General features: G+C 38.7%; 1 protein-coding gene across 2 annotated transcripts in view; it reads left to right on the forward strand.

Moving 5' to 3' along the window:
* LOC128743749 (aldehyde dehydrogenase, mitochondrial) overlaps positions 1 to 23,372 on the forward strand; it is a 235,982-nt gene that overhangs the window by 116,980 nt on the left and 95,630 nt on the right. The gene's annotated exons all lie outside the window — the stretch shown is intronic.

The raw sequence follows: 23,372 nt of genomic DNA on the forward strand, positions 1-23,372 counted from the left end.
AGGAGCCCCCCCCCCCCCTCTTAAAGTTGGGAGGGGTCCTAATTCACCATAGAAAATATTCTTGCCCTCGAAAACTTTCACATGCCAAATTTTGTTCCATTTGCTTGATTAGTTCTTCAGTTATGAGGAAATTTGTATTTCATGTGTATAGGATCCCCCCCTCCTAAAACGGGTAGGGGTCCCAATTCATCATAGAAAAAATTTTTGTCTCCAAAAACACCCACATGCCAAATTTGGTTCCATTTGCTTAATTACTTCTCGAGTTATGAGGAAAATTGTGTTTCTTTGGTACAGGAGCCCCCCCTCTTAAAGTGGGGAGGGGTCCTAATTTACTATAGAAAATATTCTTGCCCTCGAAAACCTTCACATGCCAAATTTGGTTCCATTTGCTTGACTAGTTCTCGCGTTATGAGGAAATTTGTATGGAAGCCCCCCCCCCCCTTTTAAAGAGGAGAGGAGTTATAATTCCCCTTATAAAGAGGGGAGGGGTCTCAATTTACCATAGAATAATTTCTTGTCACCGAAAACACCCACATGCCAAATTTTGTTCTATTTGCTTGATTGGTTGTCGAGTTATGCAGAAATTTGTGTTTCATTTGTATGGGAGCCCCCCCCTCTTAATGGGGGGAGGGGTTTCTAACCATCACTAAAACCTTTCCTGGCCCCAAAAAACCTCTACCTGCATATTTTCATGCCGATTGGTTCAATAGTTTTCGATTCTATAAGGAACATACAGACAGACAGACAGACAGACAGAAATCCTTATTTATAGGTATAGATATTTATATAGTAGAAAGGCAAAACCCAAAATTGGCCCCCACGGTTGATGGGAGCACATCCTTTTCACTGAAAAGAAATTTTTGTTAAACCCTCTTAATTATTTTGCTTATATCTCCGCAAATATTTGCTTTTAGAAAAAATCATCTTTACATTTCCAAAGGAAATTAACCAACAAATCCTAAAAAATATTATTTTTTAACAGCAGTGCTACCAAATACTTTTTAATTCGATTTGAAATTTCTTTTCGGTAGATCTTCACTAGATTTTAGAGTATAATTTAGGCTATCTTCAAAAAAATATGAGACAAATCTGAGGGAACATGTTTTGAGATAATTCACATTTTAAGATTTTTTTCATGGTATTTCATGAAATTTTGAAGTTTTCTCTTTCAGTTAGGCCATTAGAAATATTTTATAAAGTTTTTGTCCTTCCGCTGTTGGGCCACTGAAGGGGGGGGGGGCGAAAAAAAAACAAAGAGATTTTTCGAGCAAAAAAAATTGATTTAAGGCATTTTTACTTAAAGTTCAAACGTGAAAACCAAATCTATTCTTGCTTTTAATATATAGGGGATTGTCCCCTGTTGTGAAACGGCCCCGGTTGTGAAACACCCGCAATTTTTAACGTTTTTATTATCCTAGTGCAGTCAAGTTACTACCAACGTCTAGTCTCATAGACTCATACAACTTTTGAGCGAACAACGGTCAAATTTCAACATTTACAATGCTTTGTAGGAAAAGTGTTCGAAAAAACACCCAAAAAAGTTTTTTCGCATGTTTTGCAATTGATTATTTTGTGTACCAAATAGAATAAAAAAGCTCAGGTAAAGGCATATAAGCGAAGTTTTGGACCTCTATTTCATCACACAGACAAATTTTAGGTGAAATTATTGACTCAAAAATTATTATATAATATTTTTATAATATGATCACCGCCCCGGTTATGAAACAGTGGAGTTCCCCGCTTGTGAAACATCTAGAAAATCAATTATTTTATACTTCAATGATCGTACATTACTTCAATTGGGGCTTTACGAGTTTTTATGGCAGCAGGATTCATTTAGGCTTAGCAAAAACTCAATTCTTTGTAACATATGTAACAGGCCAGTGCATTTGAAATGCGCCAATATGATTGCTTGCTTTTTTACATGCATTCATTGCGATTCAGATTTAGGTGATTAAACGAAGAAATTGAATAATGATTTTGTATTTTTCATGAATAAATGAATTTAATTTTTGATTTTCCTTCGATATTTCTATATTTTCTTTTCTAAAGATTTCCCGAGGTGTTTCACAACCGGGAACACTTTTCTTTTAGCCACAAAAAATCATGATTGGAAATTTTGCTACAACTTTTGTGTTTTAAACAAAAACCATATACTTCCTTAGGCAAAAATATAGGTATACGTTTAAACTTTCCAATGCTTCAAAAAGATTTAAAATTGGATGATCCGATCAAAAGCTATGGCCAAAAAACAAAACCTGTTTCATAACCGGGGACATTCCCCTACGTTATTATTTTCCATGCGAAAATCTACGAAAAAAGACAAAAACGAAAGAAAAATTTTTCGGCCGATTTTCGGAAATTCCGTTGTTTGAATTTTCATTTCTGTTTCGTGCTAGAGGCATCAACTCAACTCGTACACTCATTTTTCGAGTTTTTCAGGCTGTAGAACCCACAGACAATTGATTTTATGAAAAAAAATTAACTCATATCCTACAAATTATTTTTTGCCCCTCGATTTTTCAAGCCAATTTCCAAGGGGGGATGACAAAATCTTTTGAAATTATTTGCAATGGCCTTATTGAAAATACACTTAATTTTCGACAACTTTTTCTTTGATGTCATTTTGAACAAATAAGTAGGTTTTGGGATATGAATTTTTAAAAACATAATAACCTCGTTTCTAAATACGCCCGTTTGACAAATTACGCTTGACGAAAAAAAATAAGTTTCATAGAAAATGAATCCTTGCGTAGTATCCAACATATCAGCAAAATTTCATTTCAATCAAAAATAGTCGAATCAAGCCGTTTTAGTTGAGCTGGAAGTGCTCTTCATCACTTTTCCTGTATATCAATGCAAATTACAAAACTGCAAATTTTACATACATACATCATACATACACACTTACATATACGCACATACATACATATACACACATAGATACATATACACATACATACACAAATACATACATACATACATACATACACACATGCACACATACATACATCATATACAATCCATCCTTGATTGATACATTTTGGCTGCACGTTTTGAAAGTTTTAATATACAGTGCTTAAGTGCTAAAGTTTGAATAACTTTTGAAGGAATCATCCGATTTTCTATAACTCGGTTTCATTTGATAGATCTCAACAGTAATTTTCAAATAACAATAAATTGTAAAGTATTTTCCATTGAATTAATGCTTATATGTAACAAAAATATGTTTTAAATGCTTTTGTATCACATTTCTTTATGTAACTTTCAAACCACAAGCCCATTCATCATGAAATTTGGAAGTTAAGGGTTTGAAAGGTTTCCCTTTCAAATGCAATCAATTTTGTTCAAATCAGTTAAGGGACCTATGAGATAATGAAGTCCCATATTTTTCGTATTTTTATACATTAACTTTTGAACTAAAAGTCCGATCAGTATGAAATTCAATAGCGACCAATGGGACACCTAGACCTTTCATTTGGCACTTAGATCATAGAAATCGGTCCAGCCATCTCCGAGAAAAGTGAGTGAGATTAAAAAGCGTCACATACACACACACATACATACACACACACAGAAAATGCTCAGTTTTCGAAACTGAGTCGAATGGTATATGACATTCGGCCCGCAGGACCTTCTTTCAATTTCCGGTTTTTCGAGTGATTTCTATACCTTTATACCGTTCTGATTCAAACTTCGAACACTTAAGCCACGCTGAAACTTTCTTCAAAGTAAAATGCTCGAAAACATCTTTATTCTACCCCCATGAATGGTTCAATAGCATGACAATTTATTTATTTTCATGGGGAAATTTCAAAAATGAGGATAAAATGTTATTTTATAATGAAAAACACTAAAAAACTGCTGTTCGGTTTTGATTCAAACTTCGAACACTTTCATGGTCGATATTCAAAGCTCGAATATTTCAGTCTCAGACATCGAATACTTGTATTACTTTGAAAAGTATTAATGTTTTTAGTGTCATTCAACTTAAATAAGTGAAATAACATCCTTTTTCTAAACACTGTCCGTTTAAATCCACCTAACAGTGTGATTTAAATTTTTCACACAATAATTAGTTTCAATCCTTATTTCTGAAGTCAATTGCTAATATTTACGAACTCCATGAACCACATCTAAAGAAAGTTTACTTTCTACAGCTTTATCAATGCAGACAATTAATTTTCCCGAAGGAAAACCCGGAAAAACCGGATATTATTCGTGGGTGTTCGAAGTTTGAATCACACCTCAAAACGTGATTCAAACTTCGAACACTTTTTATTTATCTAATATCTTTGAAATAATGCATGAAATATTGTATTTTAACTATGCTTTAGTACATATATATCTTGCACTTACCTAATAATCGCGCAATGGGAAGGTAAATGTTCTAAAATTGGTAAAATAATGCAAACGAAAAAAACAGCTACTTTTGCACAAAACGCTAAGAGTATGCGAACGAAGTTAACATCTGAGTTCTCACTTTTTTCCAACGCCTCCTGATTTCTTACAAAGAGTCCTACAGTTCAATGTCATACCTCACCGGATAGAGGACATTCTAACGAACACGGTGGTGTATAATAAACATAATATTTTATAATATTAGGGATACTAACGAGCATTTTATTCTGAAGTGTTCGAAGTTTGAATCAGAACGGTACTATATATTTATATAGTAGAAAGGCAAAAAAATCATTATTTGTTTATTTCAGATTTTGATTCTGCAGTCTTTTCCGCTTATTTTGATACTAGATTTGTAATGTTCCGACCACGGGAAGTGGCCGAAAAACGATCATTCATATAACCATTCCAATGCGGCTTGGAACAACTTTGGCGGAATAAAACGCCGCCCCTGGAAAACCACGATTTTCAAACTTTATGTACCTTTTTCTCAGAAACTACACAACGTATTGGGACAAACTTTTTTTTTTTTTGTTGGTAGTAGCTTGGCAAAGACTTTTGTAACTTTTGAGTTTCGTAAACTAGTATCTGTAATATAGCGCTATATAATAATATATATATAATATTCTGTTTCTAGTGTCTGTAATATAGTGCCCACAGTTTGAGTTTGAGTTTCGTAAACTAGTATCTGTAATATAGCGCTATATAATAATATATATATAATATTCTGTTTCTAGTGTCTGTAATATAGTGCCCACAACTGTATTAAGTTGCCTATGTATTTTTGCCTCATCCATTAATCGAACTTTTGCCACGTTCGTGAATCGCACTTTTACCCTACTAGGTTGTGACAACCGGTCCAGCGTTACATAACCGTACATACATTCATTCATTCATACATGTATGTAATGACATTCCTGGGATACATAATCGTAAATATTAGCTTTCTTCACAAAGCCCGACGATACCCCATCAGCCATATATACGTTTGCCATACAGATGAATGCCATAATGGACGGGAGCCATAATGTAGGTTTGCCATAAATAATATTTTTGGTATGGTGGTTCAGAACTACACTTCGACCAGTTCAAAGCTGAAAGGACCAACGCGACCAAATCGCAAGAGGCCTAATTGATTCAGTTAAACAAGCGTTGACGTTAATCAGCTCCAGGCCGTGGTTTTCTCTGCTGTACGAAGAAGTCGTCTCCATTCTACTCGGTCCATGGCCGCAATTCGCCAGCCACGTAGTCTACGTAGGGTCCGCAGGTCGCCTTCCACTTGATCGATCCATCTTGCTCGCAGCGCGCCCCGCCGTCTCGTTCCAGTCGGATCGTTATTGAGAACTTTTTTAACCGGGCAGTCGTCCGACATCCTCACGACATGCCCAGCCCATCGCAGGCGACCGATTTTTGCGGTGGCAGCGATGGGTGGTTCCCTAAGCAGCTGATGCAATTCATGGTTCATTCGCCTCCTCCACGTTCCGTCTTCCATCTGCACTCCGCCGTAGATGGTGCGCAACACCTTCCGTTCGAAAACACTAAGGGCGCGTTGGTCCTCCACGAGCATAGTCCATGTCTCATGGCCGTAAAGGACTACCGGTCTAATCAGCGTCTTGTAGATTGTTAACTTCGTGCGGTGGCGAATTTTGTTCGATCGCAGCGTCCTACGGAGTCCAAAGTAGGCAAGATTTCCTGCCATAATGCGTCTTTGTATTTCTCTGCGGGTGTCGTTGTCTGCGGTAACCAGTGAGCCCAGATAAACGAACTCTTCTGCCACCTCGATTTCATCACCGTCTAAATGAATCCGGGGAGGGAGGTCAGCATTCACTTCTTTAGAACCTCTTCCTTTCATGTATTTTGTTTTCGATACATTAATGACAAGTCCTATCCGTTTGGCTTCAGCTTTCAGTCCGATGTACGTTTCCGCCATCCTCTCAAAGGTACGTGTAATGATGTCAACGTCGTCAGCGAAACCAAGAAGCTGGACGGACTTCGTGAATATCGTGCCACTCGTGTCTATACCCGCTCTTCTTATCACACCCTCCAAAGCGATGTTAAACAGCAAACATGAAAGCCCATCACCTTGCCGTAACCCTCTTCGAGATCCAAAGGGACTCGAGACTGCCCCTGATAGTCGAACAACACACATTACTCGATCCATCGTCGCCTTGACCAATCGCGTTAGTTTATCCGGAAATCCGTAGTAGTGCATAATCTGCCATAGCTGATCTCGATCGATCGTGTCGTACACCGATTTGAAGTCGATGAATAAATGCTGCGTGGGCACGTTGTATTCGCGACATTTCTGCAACACTTGCCGAAGCGCGAAAATCTGGTCCGTGGTGGCACGGGCACCCATGAATCCCGCTTGATATTGCCCCACGAACTCCTTTGCAAATGGTGATAGTCGACGACATAAAAGTTGGGAGAGTACCTTGTAGGCGGCGTTCAACAGTGTGATTGCGCGGTAATTGCAACAATCCAACTTGTCGCCCTTTTTGTAGATCGGACACACGATGCCTTCCGTCCACTCCTCCGGTAGTAGCTCATCCTCCCAAATCTTGACAATGACCCAGTGCAGCGCTCTAGCCAGTGCGTCACCACCGTATTTTAGCAGCTCGCCGGGTAGCTGATCAGCCCCAGCCGCTTTATTGTTCTTCAGCCGACCGATCTCTTCTGCTACCTCCTGGAGGTCAGGGGCTGGTATTCTGTCGTCTTCTGCATGTGCTCCAAGATCTATTGCCATATCGTCACCTCCATGTTCAGCTACATCGCTGTTAAGGTGCTCGTCATAATACTGCTTCCACCTCTCGATCACCTCACGTTCGTTCGTGAGAAGATTACCGTCTGAGTCTCGACACATATCGGCCTGCGGCACATGGCCTTTGCGCGAGCGGTTTAACTTCTCGTAGAACCTCCGTTTATCGTTAGCACGGTACAGTTCTTCCATCGCCTCGCGATCCCGATCTGCCTGTTGGCGCTTTTTCCTCCGGAAGACCGAGTTTTGCCTGTTCCGTGCTTGTTTATATCGATCCACATTCGCCCTCGTACGGTGTTGCAGCATCCTCGCACGTGCTGCATTCTCCTCCTGCACTAATTGCTCGCATTCGCCGTCGAACCAATCGTTACTTCGGTTCGGATTCATTGTACCTAGTGCGGCTAGTGCAGTGCTACCGATGGCGGTCTTAATGCCTTTCCAACCATCTTCAAGAGTTGCTGCGCCAAGTTGCTCTTCCGTTGGTAGCGCTGCTTCCAGCTGCCGCGCGTATTCCTGGGCAACTCCGGTGACTCGTAGCTGCTCGATGTTGGGTCGCGGCGTACGACTTCGACGCGTGTTATGCACCGTCGAGAGTTTTGAGCGCATGCAAACTGCAACTAGGAAATGATCCGAATCTATATTCGCACTGCGGTAGGTGCGAACGTTTATAACATCAGAGAAGAATTTACCGTCGATTAGAATATGGTCGATTTGGTTTTCTATTCGTTGGTCTGGTGATCTCCAGGTGGCCTTGTGGATATCTTTGCGGGGGAAGAAGGTACTTCGGACTACCATTCCGCGGGACGCTGCAAAATTTACGCATCGTTGGCCGTTGTCGTTCGTTGCGGCATGCAGGCTGTTTGGCCCGATTACCGGTCTATATATAGCTTCCCGTCCTACCTGCGTGTTCATGTCACCGATGACGATTTTCACGTTCCGTCGCGGACAGCCATCATACACCTGCTCCAGCTGCGCATAGAACGCCTCCTTCTCATCATCGGGTCTCCCTTAGTGTGGGCAATGCACATTGATGATACTGTAATTGAAGAAACGGCCCTTAATCCTCAACTTGCACATCCTTGCGTTGATCGGTTGCCAACCAATCACACGCTGGCGCATCTTTCCCAGTACTATAAAGCCGGTTCCCAGCTCGTTGGTGGTGCCACAGCTCTGGTAGAAAGTAGCCGCTCGATGCCCGCTTTTCCATACCTTCTGTCCTGTCCAGCAAAGTTCCTGCAGTGCTACGACTTCGAAGTTTCGGGGATGTAATTCATCATATATTATCCTATCGCAACCCGGGAAGCCGAGCGATTTGCAATTCCATGTCCCGAGTTTCCAATCGTAGTCCTTATTTCGTCGCGTGGGTCGACGCCGATTGTTCCGATCCCTATTTTCTTCTTCGATGTTGGTAACTTTTAGTTTTCCAGGGCGGCTTGTTGGGCCTGCCCCTAACCCCCTGTCTCGCCAGAGGACCATCGTGCACAGCACTGTTTAGAGTCCCTGCTGGCATAAGGACGAGTATAATAATCAGCCGCCCCTAACACGGAGAACAGACGCTGTTTGAGCCGCACCTCCTTGGTGGACAGACGCTCGTGTTTGACGAAGCATTTCCTCTACCGCCATGCTATGGCTACCGCGCCAGTATTCGCGTCGCACCTCCTCACTTCGCTATTGTCAGATTGACAACATTGCCCAGGCTATGCCGCATTTGGTATCATATGACTCGTGGAGGCGTGAGGCGGGAGCTTGTGAGGACCAGAGCTGTGTTTGACGCTCCTTCCAGGTTGTCAACTCACCATTTGAAGCCCAAATGGGCCCGGCTTTGCCGCTTTTCATTTTATAAAGGGTCTCGATGCGAGGACTTGGGAAAACTAACTAGAGGACGGTAAACCTAGGAAAACGAATAGACCTAGACAGATGTGATTTCTGCCCCCCGCAGTGGCCGGCGCTTCCGACGGCGGGTCATCGGCGAACACTCGCCGTTGCCTGCGGCCGGCTCGCCCTGAATCATCTAGGAAACGTTGAATATATAGATTATGGCAAACGTACATTATGGCTCCCGTCCATTATGGCAAACATACATTATGGCATTCGTCTGTATGGCTCCCGTCCATTATGGCAAACATACATTATGGCATTCGTACGTATGGCAACCGTCCGTATGGCTATCGTAGTTATGGCTCTAGTCCGGTCACCGGTTTATAGCTATTAATCGTTCGAAGCATTCTCATAACTCCGGCTGTTTACAACATTGCTGTAATCTGATTAGAGTAAAATATAGCTTAGAAAATTCTGGATCGTTTGCTGTCATTAACTCATTTTTTTAATTTTGCGACTTGGTCTGGTCTAACTTAACACCGACCAAAAGGAAGATCTACAGATTTATTATATTCTGTAACCTTGTAATATTGAGAACTCCTGTTGAATTTTATGTAAAGAATAGTTCGATAGTTCGTAAGGCTATAAAAATGTTTTATAAGTAAATCTACTGCATCGCGTAATATTATTTTTTGGGCGAAAAATCAGACGTAAGTTAGGTTACATCTATATATGACACATTCCGCCGTGACGTTACAACGTTTTGACTCTTATTTGCACAGTATTTGTGTTTGAACTTGGAAAATCGTTGAGAAACCCCCGAATATTATTATATATTTGGAAAGAGCATCAAATTTTCTATTAAAAGTGAACAAATCAATAGCATATCAAAAAATCTGCTATGAACATTTCATATTGTCAATTCAGACCCGTTAGAGGGGTAATATATATATATATATATATATATATATATATATATATATATATATATATATATATATATATATATATATATATTACCCCTCTAACGGGTCTGAATTGACAATATGAAATGAACATTTCATATTGTCAATTCAGACCCGTTAGAGGGGTAATATATATATATATATATATATATATATATATATATATATATATATATATATATATATATATATATATATTACCCCTCTAACGGGTCTGAATTGACAATATGAAATGTTCATAGCAGATTTTTTGATATTTTGATATTAATACCATGCGTTCAAAAGTTAGCATCTCTGAAAAACAAGAGTTCAGAAAAATTATTATTATATTTCGATTTTGAAGAAAAAGGATATCTACAACAAAATGGTTGATCCCAAAATTTTACTATTAGTTTGCTTGGCTTCAATTTTGCAATATATCTGAATTAGAAAATAATAACTGAATAGAGCATTAGATATAAAAAGAGAAATGGAAATATTTCTTAGCTGCGTCAGCTTCGTCCTTCAGATAATTATTTTTGCATGAAAATCAAAACTTAAGCTTCTTTTGAATGTATCTTCATGAAAAGATAGTCATTAGCTTGATCGTATCGTTTTTACAATGTATCCCGTTAGAGGGTTAGGAAAACAAGATGAGGTCGAATAGTGCAAAAGCTGTGCCATAAACATGCTTGAGAATGGGAAATATGATCGATGTGATTTCCAGTGCTTGTCAATTCGATTTATTTATTGAAATATGATGCATGACATGAGATTTCTGTCTTTTAAAGTGTCACTAACGAAAACAAATCGTACAAAATTACTACCGTACAATGTTTTGCTCCTATTTTTATATAAAATTTCTAAGCTCTAGTACAAGCGAGTGGTCGTGGGTTCGAATCTTAGTAGAATCAAGCCATTCGATGTCAAGTGACTTTAGCTTGGGTTTATTCTCAGGCCCCTCCATTTACCCTTCCTTCATGCTGAATTCTATATTTACCCTCTGTAGCCTCTTAACAATGCAAATGTCTCTCCTATAGTTTAAGTGTACTGGTCAGAGGTACGAATAATTCCTCGCCAGGGACGGCTATAATATGGGATAGTACTAGCAGCGAGGAATAAGTGGGTAAAGTAGATCAAGCTTTGAAGGAAGAGTAAACCTCAATACACACAAGCACGCATAAAATTTAATAAGCGTATCGCTCACTCAATAGCGATTATAGCAAAAAGAAATGCAGTGCAGGTCATACAGCAAACACCCGGGCGATATTACAATAGATCAACTATACTGGTCGCAGTAATGAGTCCACACATGGAAATAAAAGCTCTTATTGATTGGAAACAGCATCTATTGATGCGCAAAAAATGTTTGCAATTTATATAAGTTTATCTGGAAAAATCAATCCATTAGTATATTAAATCCTATACACCACTATAAATGCTTAAATTAACTGCTTTTCTTCGCTTTTTGCTTTTCTTGTCTAATTGCGAGTTACAGCAAGTGAAGAAAATGACAATCGAAATCTGAAATTAAAGAAAAGAAAAAACTTTTTCCGATTGAATCCCACTACAGTGGGATTTCGAATTTGGCATGGTTCGATTTTGGCAACAAAAGTATCCGTTTTTGGCAACACAAAATATTTTACTTCCAAAAGTATGCTTAAATATCAGTCAGTTTCCGCATTACTTTAAATGACGAAAAAATATTGCACTAAGTGTGTTCATGAAAAAAAGTTTGCGATCATAGAATGTTTCGAACAACAATATTTTTATTGCCGTAGGACTATGTCTTACCGTAGGTCACCAAAAACTTACTCACACCGCATGGATAGGTCTTGGAGGATTTTGTGAAAAAGGTTGCAATCGTTGATTAACAACATTTAGTTAATTTCCAATGCATTTACATTCAATTTTGTCATATCAAAAAGGGTCTCGATTTTGGCACGATTTCGATTTTGGCAACATAGGCGACAAGTATTTGTTGCCAAATTCGAAATCCTACTGTATTTAATATTTATTTGCGAGTTGCGACAGATGCGTAGTTCGCCTACAACGTGCAGGCTTCATCAGTGTCTTATTTCGAAGTGTATACGTATCTGTCGTGAATAAATTTTAAATAGTGAAATTTAGTCGGAAAAAGTTTTTTCTTTTCTTTAATTCCAGAGTTCGTATTCCACATTCCACTAAGAGGCTTTGAAAACTTCAGACAATTGACATGTTTCACACTCTCCTTGAATTTCAATGCAAATTTCAAAATTACAAATCGTCATCACAAACACACATATACATACATACACACATACATACATACATACATACCTACCTACATACGTACATACATACATACATACATACATACGCATACACATACATACATACATACATACATACATACACACATACATCACACACATTGAATACAATCAACATTTGATTGAAATGTTTTGATTTTACATATAATTAATTAATATACGGTGCTTAAGTGTTAAAGTTTAAATAACTTTTGAATGAACCGTCCGATTTTCAATAACTCAGTTTCGTTTGATAGATCTCAACAGTAATTTTCAAATGATAATAAATCTGGTGATGCTTTACATTGAATTAATGCTTATATGTTACAAAAATATGTTTTAAATACAATTTTTTCACATTTCTTTATGTAACTTTCAAACTACAAGCCCAATCGTCATGAAATTCGGAAGTTAATGGTTTGCAAGGCTCCTCTTTCATATGCAATCAATTTGGTTCAAATCGGTTGAAGGACCTATGAGATAATGAAGCCCCATATTTTTCGTATTTTTATACATAACTTTTGAACTAAAAGTCCGATCAGTATGAAATTCAATAGCGACCTATGGGACACCTAGACCTTTCATTTGACACTAAGATCATAAAAATCGGTACAGCCATCTCCGAGAAAAGTGAGACATACACACACACACATACACACACATACATACACACACATACATACACACACACAGAAAATGCTCAGTTTTCGAAACGGAGTCGAATGGTATATAACATTCGGCCCGCAGGACCTTCTTTCCATTTCCGGTTTTTCGAGTGATTTCTAGACCTTTATACTATATATTTATATAGTAGAAAGGCAAAACATGAAAATTCTGCTCTCTTTCAAATTTATCTAAAGTCTTTCTTCTATGATTTGATGAGAGATAAATACTGAATAACTTGCCATGTTCAGAATTCCTGAAAACTTTTCTAAAGCAACCATCATGTCTTAAGGTTTCGATGCTATTACTTGTGTCTCACTTTTTTTGTATCCGTCCCGCCGTGCGCCGCGAGCATCAATTAGTTGTAACTTAGGTTCTGCTTAACTTATTTTCATTCTTCAGGCACCGTTTTAAAGCTATTTTTGAGTACATAGAAATTACGGATTATTAGATTGTTTGAAGCGAAAAAGTACATCTTTTCCGTGTCGTTACAACGCAAAAATGGCCTTATTTCATCCACTCGAAATACAAAATAACTGCAAAATTACATCCAAACCTTTTCAACGAAGATTTTCTTTTTCCAAATTGAATTAAAAGTATGTACGTACCAAATTGCGCTACTAATTTAGTGGTTGGTGGTTAGCATTAGCTTCCGCTAAATTTTTGGTATCGAAGCTAACGTTTTAAATTTGCGGTTTAGCTATTAGCGATGTTAAAATTCCGGGCTGTACCACCTCTGCCGGAGATATCCTGAATTTTCCAGGGGTGTATCAAAAATTGATTTTTCCATCGCATGAATCTTTTCCTATAGTATAAAAATGCATTCACATTTATATTTTTCTAAAATCTAAAATTAATTTGTAGTCAGTTGGTGAAATAAGAATGAAAATTTGTTGAAAATAACATAGATATGGTCATTTCGGTGAAATCAGCTCTGGAAATGCAGTCTGTAACGCTTTACCTTCCCATTTTGACTTCCCCCGAGGTACCCAGAATATGCTACAGGATTGCCATGGCAAGCTGTGGGCCAGAAAAGCTTCCAGTGTCAGTGGCTCGTAAACCTTAAAGTTTGCTACTCATATTGATATGGTTTGTACATGTCATAAAATGATCAGAACGATAAATGTTGCTGGCAGTGATTTCACGGAAATGATCATAACTTGTTTGTTTCACAATAATCGGTTTTCTACATATCCCAGAATAACCCGAAATATCTCTGGTGTTCGCTGATTGCTGTAAATTTCGAAATATTTCAGAAAAACTAGAAAAATTTTCTCGTTGAATGTAATGAGGTTCATCTAAAAATGTTTTTTTTTTTTTGTAAAATTTATAGCCCCCTCCCCCTCCTATAATTGGCAGTTTATACACGGTATAATATATTCGTCTTATATTAGAGTGTTTATTCAAAGCATCTGAAATTTCCAGAGCAGAACTAAAAGTTATTTTAAATTATTTAGCTGGCCTATGATGCTGTTTGCTCCAACATGTATGAAGCAATCTAATCTGTCAAAATATTGTGCTCAATCAGGGGCTTGCGATGGGTGCCATGTTTTTGTTGCCAACATCTCAGCACATCTTGACAAGATTGGCAGCAAATTTACCTGTCGGACGGGCGCTTTTATTGCAATAGCGCCCTTCGTTAAGTCGACTGTCAAACACCGTTCGTTAAGATAGGGATAGCACCCCGCTGTGCTCAATAGTAAAGAATGTGAGTGTACTGGTGTATACTGACGTACAAAGCTGCTGATATTCGCTTCGTTGCATTCAAATTCATGCATCGTACGCGAATCGTACTAAGAATGAGCAACAGCGCTTGTGTTCATCGGATGTGTCAGTAGCGTCGATACGCTGACATGTTCATGATGCTTCATGTAAGGGGGAAATACACTCGAGCGAAAACAAGCTAACTTCGGCTGTTCATCGCATCAGGCACGATTCATTCAAATCTTGAGGTAGAGGATGTGGGTTCGAAGGCGAACACATCGCATCGCATCCCATCGCATCGTAACGCTTCGCTTCGCGAATCGATCGAGTATTCGCCATGAATGGAAAAAAGCAAACGTTTGCGATGTTGGTGAATCGCGCAGAATAAAGGGTGTAGGCAAAGTTCGGTGCATAAAAACCATGTCAGATTGCCAGCTGGCAGCGGTGGATTGCCTCTCTCTCTCTCAGGTTTAAATTGGGTCGAAGGATTCCAGAATTCTAAACTTTTGTACGCGGACTCAAATAAATCAATATTTAATAAATTCGAGTATTCGAGGCCTCCTTAAGGGGGATTTTTCGATTTTCTCGGACATCACTTAGGCAATTGCAAATTATTTTTAAAGTTTTTTTCATCTCCTCCTTGGGAATTGGCTTAAAAAATCGGGGAAAAAAATTAATTTGTAGGATATGTGTTAATTTTTTCTTTAAATCAATTGTCTGTGGACGCTGCAGCGTGAAAAGCTCGAAAATTGCGTGTACGAGTTTAGTTTACGCACGGAACAGAAGTGGAAATCCAAATGAAATTTCCGAAAATCGTCCAAAAATATTTTTTTTCGTTTTTTTCTTCTTTTTTGTAGATTTTTGCATGGAAAATAACATTAACGTATGTATTAAAGCCAAGCCAGCGCACTAGAAAGAAAAAAAAAGACGAAGCAAAACTTTCAATGAGCGTGCGCTTTCATTAGATGGTTTTGAATACTCAACTGTAGTGACATATCATATCAGATACAGGTTTTACACACAATGATGTATTCGGAAAACTATTTTGTAGCGTTATTTAAGAAATAATCAAGATTTTCCAAATGCTATCTTTCTCGTTCGCACAAATGCCGTTTGATGCTAGCGCTGCATCGGCTTTAAAAGCTAGAATAGATTTGGTTTTCACGTTTAAACTTTACCTAAAAAATACTTAAAACCCATATTTTTTGGCTCGATCTCTTTTTTTTCGCCCCCCCCCTTTAGTGACCCAACATCGGAAGGACAAAAACTGTTTTAAATATTTGTAATGGCCTTAATATATAAATTCATAAGTGTTGGACCAGGTATCAATGAATAAAATTTTATTCTCAACCAAGGAAGATTATTATCTACAAAATAGTTTTTCACAAAACTTTCTATGGCAGCGGAAGGCTCATTGGATTTCATTGTATATTTACTAAAAACTTGAAATTTTATTACTAAATGTGCCACTACTGGTACGCTTACCCTAGTATTTTGAAAATGCAGGAATTTGAAATTTCAGGAACTTAGCATAAAATAAAACAAATATTTTTAATGAAATTCTAGCTATTAACATGGGACAGAACACACTTCGTTCTTAAAAAACATAAAAAATATTTTTACCGACCGGTTTGGGATAAACAGTTGCCCATCGCGGGGTTATGCCCAACTGTAAACTCAATAAAATGTAAATATCTTTTTTTAAGCAGTCCAGTGAAAATGTTATTTGGAAAGCTATCACAAAAACTTTCACAGCGATGGAAAACTTAAATGAAACGAATGTAGGTACGAATGAAAAATCTAGAAAACTGTTTTGTCGCTTGGAAATATTTTTTACCCTTTTGTTATGTGCTAATGTGGTAAGTGAAAATGGTCTTTAAACATTTTTCGTGAATGCCTGCAAATTGTTTCACGGAATTGCACAGAAAAGCGCAAGGTCAGGTTGAATTTTAAATGCAAAATAAGGAACAGCAGGGAACATAAAATAAGCGCGAACATTATCAAAACGTACTATAGTCGTAGACTACGAAAACAAAAGTAAATTAGTATAACCGACTATTTTAAATTTACTGAAAGAACTAAATATTATTTCATAAAGATCTTGCTACATATTTCTTTACAATACAACTTTTAGATACATAAAAATATGTATCCTGCATCCGAGAATATATTTTTCGCTCTTTGTATTTATCTAACTAGCTAACGTTTTGATTTAGCGGGTTAGCTGGTAGCGAAGCTGAAATTTCGGTTAGCGGTGCCCACCTCTGCTCATAAGTAAAGGCCAGAAGACGTAGTCCTTTTAATATACACGACAAACTTATTGAACAATTTAGTCACTCTGCAAATAATAGACACGTTACCGTCAGCGCTAGCCAACAGAACAATCTACATGAAGCGACCGCATATGATCGCCTCGCAATCGCATCGCTTCTCATCACGTTGCTTCGCTTCGCCTGTGAGTCAATTAGGATCACATCTATAAGGTTTTGCACGGGCGAGCATAACCTCACTTCTTTGACGTCTATCAGTGGTTTGTTTACATGGACTTGGAATATGGGTTAACATGTTGAAACTGAATATTACTAAAGCCCTTAACGGCAAGTCAGAAAAGCAAAAAACTGCCATTCCGAGTAGTTTGGAGGGCGACACTGCTGGATAATACGCTTTTAAAACGTTAAACTCCAATTTATGCATATCGCGTTTGCCTAACAAATAGTAAACAAACCACGAGTGGACGTCAAATGGGTGAATTGCGTTCATTCCGGTTCATTCGTGACGTCACCTTGCAAAACCTTATAAAACCTTATAAAACCTTATAAGGTTTTGCAAGGTGACGTCACGAATGAACCGGAATGAACGCAATTCTGATGAATGTTCTTTTTATGTACAAAACGTCCGTGGCCTAAGAACAAAAATTGACGAGTTTTTCCTGTCGACTACGGAGAGCAACTACGACGTTATATTTTTAACCGAGACCGGACTTGACGACCGTATACATTCACTTCAACTATTTGGCACATCATACAACGTCTTTCGCTGCGACCGCAACCCGAGCAACAGCAATAAATCTGCTTGCGGTGGTGTTTTGATTGCCGTTGCGCAGCGGTTCCCCAGCTCAATCGTACGGACAATGAACGGTAACAGTCTGGAACAGGTATGTGCAAGTGCTACTGTTCGGGGGAAAAAACTATTGCTTTGTTGTGTGTACATTCCGCCTGAGAAAGCAAGAGTAGCCGATGTCGTCAACATGCACATCTCGTCCGTCTGTGAGCTGAGTGATGCTTGTGTGGAGCACGATAATTTAATAGTTTGTGGCGATTTTAACCAGCCACGCATTGAGTGGGAACCAGCCGACGATGCGATTCGAAATATCCGTACATCCCAATTGACATGTGCTAGTGCCGCACTGGTAGACGGAATGAATTTTTTGAATCTTTCTCAAGTAAATACGCAGCGAAACTATCTCGGCCGTATTCTAGACCTAGTGTTTTGTTCTTCGGATTGCATGCTTACGGTTGATAGTTGTATCACTCCGCTGGTACCGATCGATCCGCACCACCCTGCTCTTGTTTTGTCACTGCCAGTGCACAACAATACTGCCATTGGAGATGCTTTTGGTGATGATGTGAGCAAATTGAACTATAGGAAAATCGATTTCGCTGCCCTGAATGAATACTTAACGTGCACTGATTGGAGTTCTCTATTTGTTGGTGAAGATGTTGATGAAATGGCTTCACAGTTTTGCAATACCATATCTCAGTGGTTGAGTTTGCATTTGCCGTTTGTAAGACGACCAGCCACCCCCGCATGGTGCACTCCCCGCCTCCGACAACTGAAACGTTTACGCAACAGCGCCCAGCGTGCCCTTCGCCGTTGGAGAACAGCTTTGACTCGACGCAATTTTAAGCTTGCCAGTGATAAATACCGCCGTCTGAATGCTTCATTATACAAATTGTATGTACTGCGTGTGCAGTCCGATTTTCGGAAGCAGCCGAAAAAATTCTGGAACTTTGTCAACTCTAAAAGGAAATGTTCCTCTATCCCTTCCAACGTGTATTACGACGACGTTGAGTCGAACTCAATCTCTGACTCCTGCGAGATGTTTGCGAAATTCTTCGCCTCAGTTTTCGCTGATGAAACTGCTCCCGATAGTATTGCTGGAATTGCTGCTGCACCTGTTCCGGCCGATTTGGTGGACTTGGGTTTGTTTACCATTACTACTGACATGGTGATAACTGCCGCCAAAAAACTAAAGCGCTCCTTTTCTGCGGGGCCTGATGGTATCCCAGCCGTAGTTTTGAGTCGTTGCATTGCAGTGCTGGCCAATCCGTTATGTTCTATTTTTAATAAATCTTTTGAACAAGGCAAATTTCCCGCCATTTGGAAACAGTCGTTCATGTTCCCGGTATTCAAATCGGGTGATCGTCACAATGTGAGGAATTACCGTGGAATCACCAGTCTTTCTGCATCATCAAAACTGTTTGAAATAATAGTGAGTAGCGTGATGCTGTCCTGCACTAGGAATTACATTTCAACGGCTCAGCATGGTTTTATGCCCGGTAGGTCTGTATGCACTAACCTGCTAGAGTTCACATCGATGTGTATTTCGGAAATGGAAGACAAGAAACAAGTTGATGTCATCTATACAGACTTGAAAGCTGCTTTCGATAGAATTGACCATACAATACTCTTGCGGAAACTATCTCGACTCGGTGCTTGTCAACAAATGGTGAAATGGTTGAACTCATACCTCAGTGGCAGAGTGCTTCGGATAAAACTTGGATCCGCTGTTTCATCTGTGTTTACTAATAAGTCTGGAGTTCCTCAGGGCAGTAATTTGGGACCATTGCTTTTCTTGTTGTTCTTCAACGATATTGCGCTGCTTTTGGGTACTGGCTGTAGGTTAGTGTACGCCGATGACCTGAAACTATTTGCCTCGATAGGAAATATAGATGACTGCCGTCGACTGCAGGGTTTGCTTGATTTGTTCACGAGCTGGTGCAAACAAAATTGGCTGATTATAAGCGTTGCCAAATGTGAAGTTATGAGCTTTCACCGCATTAAAAACCCGATCCTTTTTGGTTACACCGTTGATGGTATTGAGTTACGCAGAGTGGACCGAGTTAACGACCTTGGAGTCCTGCTGCACACAAAAATGACGTTCAATGTGCATCGTGAATCAATTATCTCCAAGGCATCACGGCAGCTCGGATTCATCTTTAAGATTGGTCGGAACTTTAAGGATGCCCACTGTCTTAAATCGTTGTATTGCGCCCTTGTTCGTCCGCTATTAGAAAATTGCAGCCTAGTTTGGTTTCCAAAGCAGCTAACTTGGAACCTGCGCATTGAACGTGTGCAACGGAGGTTTGTCCGACTAGCACTGCGACACCTCCCTTGGCGAAATCCTGACGACTTGCCCCCATACGCAGACAGATGCCGTTTACTCGACCTAGACACACTAGAACATAGACGCAAGGTGCAACAGGCATTATTTGTAGCAAAAGTTATTAATGGTGAAATTGACGCCCCTTACTTACTATCAATGATCAATTTTCGCGCTTCGCAACGATCCCTGCGCTCGACGGGTTTACTGCAGATTTCATCGGACTGTGTTTGGATACAACGAACCAATTACTGAATGTGTAAGGACCTTTTCGAATGCGGAGGAATTGTTTGACTTTGGTGAACCGTCGCGCTTGTTTGCGCAGAGATTACGCAGATTTAATTTAGTATAAGATTTTATTCATGTAGACAATATTTTATGTCAGATGAAATATCCCTAATAAATAAATAAATAAATAAATAAATTCACCCATTTGACATCCACTCGTGGATAAAACCTTATAAAACCTTATAAGGTTTTGCAAGGTGACGTCACGAATGAACCGGAATGAACGCAATTCACCCATTTGACATCCACTCGTGGTTTGTTTACTATTTGTTAGGCAAACGCGATATGCATAAATTGGAGTTTAACGTTTTAAAAGCGTATTATCCAGCAGTGTCGCCCTCCAAACTACTCGGAATGGCAGTTTTTTGCTTTTCTGACTTGCCGTTAAGGGCTTTAGTAATATTCAGTTTCAACATGTTAACCCATATTCCAAGTCCATGTAAACAAACCACTGATAGACGTCAAAGAAGTGAGGTTATGCTCGCCCGTGCAAAACCTTATACTGAAGCGAATCATTGCCGAATGTTGGACGCTTATTTGTAAAAGAAAACAAATCGCTGAATGGAATGACAATGCAGAAGAGGGATAAAATAAAAATCACTTGTTTCATTCCCTATGCACATAAGTTCGTCACCGATGAGGCAAGCGAGTGTACATGTAAAAGGTTAGCACGGTGCGAATGGTACGCGCAGCGATTTTTGGTTCACAGCTCACAGGAGAAATCAGCAGCCTTGCTGACGTATTTTTGTTGTGTATGTGAAATCCACAAATTGTATCAATCATTATGGTTTGGCACAATCTCACCCCGTGAAGCTCGAAAAGTACAAAGTTTCGTATTATTTTCGTATTCAAAACTTATCCAACGCATAATAACCTTTCAATACATTGTAAATTATTAGTTTATATACCTTCAAAATAGCAAGTTGAAGCGATTTCTTGTTTGGGTTGGTTTATGCGGGACATTTTTTACAAGTGTTATTTCCGAGTATTTTTGATCGCGAACTTTGAAACCCTGTTTAGGCTAAATAGTTTGCTAATATTATCTTTGTTCCATTCTAAGTATAAATATGTTATTTAGGTCACCAGTTTCTATAGATATCATAAATTTTCACAAATAAACATTTTTGGGTTTTGCCACAATCTCACCCCCGTGGCACAATCTCACCCCGGATGGCGGTACTTAAATTTCAGTTCAAACCAAACCAAACTTCAAAATTTTTCGACCCGAGCACATAAAGTAAGCATCCTGGTTCCTGGTAGAGATGAACCAGTTTGATATTAGTGGAGTGCCACAAGATCACCTTAGGGAGCCACAAACCTATAACTTCATTTGAATTTTGCTTTGAACTTGCGTGTTAGTCGGTTAGTGTTTTTTTTTTTAATAATCCAAATCCGTGTCGTTTACTAGTTCAGAACTCGGTAACCACGAAAGAGTGTCGCAATATAATCATAGTGTGAAAATGGGAGTTTAGGCCCTACAACTTTTTTACCTGGAATGCTATGCTACCGACAAGTTTTAAGAAAACATATCTCTGAAACTATTCACGTTTGAAACCGCTTGTTTCTTGGTTGGTTTTAGTCATGAATATCAGGGTATTCCTCAGCTGATGTTTGTTCTCCAACAATAACGTGTTTACTTTTGTAAATAGTTCGAACAGTTCAGTGACGTCCTTTCTGCATGCATCTAATGCATGCTAAAAAACCGTATCTTTGGGTTTTACATTCCCAACATTCAAAATTAGGGTATGTACTTGGACAGTACGGAATAAAACGACCAATTGTAGCCCTGAAAGCACCGATAGCTGGTATTCCGGAGTATCTAATTTGTCGTATTTCTATTTTTGTCTTATCTAATACCTGTGACCGGAAAGAATAAACCCACTGCAATTCCGAATATCTCCGTCAAAAGCGGTACCGAATTCCACTCATATATTACTCATATATTGTTGGATTGACCCAACTTGATTCGGTTCTTTTAAAATAAGTTAAATTAAAATGGAACAAAATTTAAAGCAAATGGAGCCAAAAGTCTGATTGCAAGCACCCCAATTTTGGTGGTTGGGAACTTAAAAGTCAAGCAAAATAGTCGCCTGTGGCTTACAGCAGGAACCAGAAAGCTTAATTGGTGAAAGAAAGTTGATCAAGCATAACGGGATAACTGCTTTAGTTTTGCACATATTGGATAATTTAGAGATGTAAACTCATTGCACTGTAAAAAATCTGCTAAAGAATGCAACATAGTAATATAACACTTTTTTTTGCCCCTTCACATTTCGAAAATTTTTGAAAGGGGGGGGGGGGGCGACATAAACTTTTTTTCAAATTTGTATAAGCCTTGTGTCTCGCATGGAATGGATACAGCAACATATTTACATTGCATTACAATACTGTATTATTGCGCAATTGCTTGCGAATGTTGCTGAATTGCTGATAATGTTACCCATTTGTGCATCAAGAGTAATTTGATTTTGTTACGGCATTTTTGGATGAACCAATAGCAGGTACATTATTTTTGCGTTTTTCAATGCTCTAACGTTGCTGTATATTACCAGACACAATTTTTTTGTTAATGGAATGGTTTTTTATCAAATTTGAATATAGGTCCCACTTGCACCAGAAAATTGACTTCATTTTAAAAATTCTTCTTAGGTTCATTTCATGTAAATAGTCCTTTTTTGTAATCAAACCTTCATGTGATACTACTAAAAAGATACTGTGTTGCAAGAATTTTAATCCTCCGATGTTCTAGTTTTTATGAAATTTAAAAATTTCGTATTAAATGTTATTGATGATTTATAGAGATTTACACCCATGTTGCCAAATGGCGGCGTAGGGCACCAGATGTTTAAAATAATCATAGGTGTAAATTATACAGTCGATTTAACCCTAGTTATGCAAATTTTAAACTCCACTTGCCATCTTAGTACAAAAAATATTCAACAAAAAATAAACAAATCGAGCAGAAGAGCTCGATTTTTTAAAATATTGTTTTAATTGTAAGGCCATAAGCCATGGGTTATGCCAGATTTTTTATTGCATGCCATGCAAATAAATAAACATCCAAATTACTTGCTGTGGTAATAAAATACATATTGCTTGAATCAATCTCCCCTATCTGACGC

The sequence above is a fragment of the Sabethes cyaneus genome, chromosome 3 (assembly GCF_943734655.1).
Source record: "Sabethes cyaneus chromosome 3, idSabCyanKW18_F2, whole genome shotgun sequence".
In the NCBI taxonomy this organism is placed as follows: domain Eukaryota; kingdom Metazoa; phylum Arthropoda; class Insecta; order Diptera; family Culicidae; genus Sabethes; species Sabethes cyaneus.